The following is a 2,500-nucleotide window of genomic DNA, read 5'->3' on the forward strand; positions in this document are numbered from 1 at the left end:
TTATAAATATATGGGCCAACTGTATAAAGCTTTAATATAAAAAGGCCTCAATATAAAAAAAGAAATCTCTCCGAGAGAGAGAGAGAGTCTGTCTGTCTGTCTGTCTGTCTGTCTGTCTGTCTGTTTATCATTCTGTCCGTTTGTCCATCCGTCCGCCTGTCTGTCTGTCCGTCTGTCTTCTCTCTCCATGTGTGCCTTTGTAGCCCACTGTATGCTATGCAGGAGTAGGCCCGTGAATACCATTGTGAAACAAACAGTCAGCCATCAGCTGTGTGGCGATAACGCGTTATAGGCCGATCAGAGGAGAGGCGGAGGCCATAGCGCAGTGCTCTGAGGTGATAGCATTTCAATAACGTTAATAGCGCGCCAGTGATTTCTGTACCTAATCCCACCGGAAGGCTTTTCCATTGTTCCTGGTTTGTTGTTGTTCCCATGACATATTCCCTTTGTGGCACAGACAGAGGGATTGCCTCTGCGCTCTCGTTGATCACGTCAACAACAAGTCTTAAGGGAGTGTATGCATATGTGCCACAGTTTGCTCTGCAGCCTGACTTGTTAGCCTATAGCTAGCTGACACAGATCTATGTGAAACAGCTTAAACTTCAGTGAAATATGGCGATTCGATATAATGACACACACACACGCACGCACGCACACGGGCACGCACACACACACACACACACACACACACACACACACACACACACACACACACACACACACACACACACACACACAGATACATTCGACCGAAGATGCCATTGGCAACGTATTTTAGCCCCATATTATGTTATGTCATGGTTGTGCTCAACAAAGCGTGGCGCCGAAAACCGAAACTACATGGGGCTGAGACATTGACTAGATTGTTCTCTCTCTCTCTCTCTCTCTCTCTCTCTCTCTCTCTCTCTCTCTCTCTCTCTCTCTCTCTCTCTCTCTCTCTGTGTTGTGGCGGGCTCAGCTGTGCGTCCTCGTGAGCTGACCGTGTCCCCTGTCCATGGTGCTGAAAGGAACCAAGAGTTACAATCAGTTGACAAAGAGAATAAAAGCTACAAGAGGGTGGACTGGTGTGTCACTCTTGAGCACTCTTGCTACCTCTGTGTCTACCTGATTCTTCCACTATACCAGGATAGGAAAGCTTCCATTTCAAAATCCCATTCAACTCAGTGATAATAATAATAATAATGGTAATATTAATATTATTATTATTATTATTAGTAGTAGTAGTAGTATTATTATTATTATTATTATTATTAATAATAATAATAATAATAATAATAATAATAATAATAATAATAATAATAATAGTAGGATATGAATACTTCCTGATACGTTTGATATGGTGGTCAGGACCTGCAATGGAGCTGACTTTGAGAGGTGTTGTTCCAGCTGTCATAGGGATGTCATAGAGATGCTGTTCCAGCTGACATAGGGATGCTGTTCCAGCTGACATAGGGATGCTGTTCCAACTGACATAGGGATGCTGTTCCATGCGTGCGTGCGCGCATGCCTGCATGCCTGCCTGCCTGCCTGCCTGCCTGCCTGCCTGCCTGCCTGCCTGCCTGCCTTCCTGCCTGCGTGCCTGCGTGCCTGCGTGCCTGCGTACGTGCGTCAAGCGTGTGTGTGGGTGTGTATGCATCTGAGCTCATAAATCTAATTATTTCTGGGTGTATCGACAGTGTGTGTGGGTGTGTGTGTGTGTGTGTGTGTCTATGTGTGTGTCTATGCGTGTGTCTATGCGTGTGTCTATGCGTGTGTCTGCCCATATACTGTCTAATCCCTGGTCTCTCCTCCCCCTTTTTTCGGACACCTAATCAGAGTTGAGCATGTGCGCTCCCACCGCTCTGTGATAATGCAATAGGGCCAGGCTGAGCTCAGGCTGCTACAGCAGCAGCCTTTTACCCTCTCTCCGCTCCATCTGAATTGCTAATCTGCTTCAGCGTTAGTGTGACCTTTGCACAAGCACACAGCACTCCGGGCCTGAAGCACATGCTGTCACCGCGACACAGGAACCACTCCACTGGTCAATGAAGAGACATTAGCCAAAAACCGGATGTACCAGGACTGGATCAGATTTCTCTCTCTAACTCTCTGTCTGTGTCTCTGCAATTATATATATATATGCCATTTAGCCGACACTTTTATCCAAAGCGAGTTACAGTGCATACTTTTTTCAGTATATATGGTCCCAGCGGGAATCGAACCCCCAACCTAAGCATTGTTAGCGCCATGCTCTACCAACTGAGCCACAGAGGACCACCTCTGGATTGATCATTGTGTGTGGTGGCTGGAGAGAGTCTGGATGATAGTGCAGGATTATTGTTGTCTGTCTTGACTACTTACTGTAGAAATGATGAGGTTTGGTGACTTTGAGAAGTTCGGTGTGTGGGTGTGTTGGGGGGGGGGGGGGGGGCAGGGGGGGGTGACTGGCTTAGGGAATGTTAAGGGGGGCTGAGGTAAGGGGTGAGGTTAGATTAGGTGAGATGAGGGGGGAGGTATGGGG

General features: G+C 47.1%; 1 protein-coding gene across 1 annotated transcript in view; it reads left to right on the plus strand.

Annotated features, from left to right (window-relative positions):
* The window catches only part of nalf1b (NALCN channel auxiliary factor 1b), a gene marked incomplete at both ends in the record, with an annotated part of 64,395 nt that overhangs the window by 1,100 nt on the left and 60,795 nt on the right, over positions 1 to 2,500 (plus strand). The gene's annotated exons all lie outside the window — the stretch shown is intronic.

The sequence above is a fragment of the Argentina silus genome, assembly GCF_951799395.1.
Source record: "Argentina silus genome assembly, chromosome: 12".
Classification (NCBI taxonomy): domain Eukaryota; kingdom Metazoa; phylum Chordata; class Actinopteri; order Argentiniformes; family Argentinidae; genus Argentina; species Argentina silus.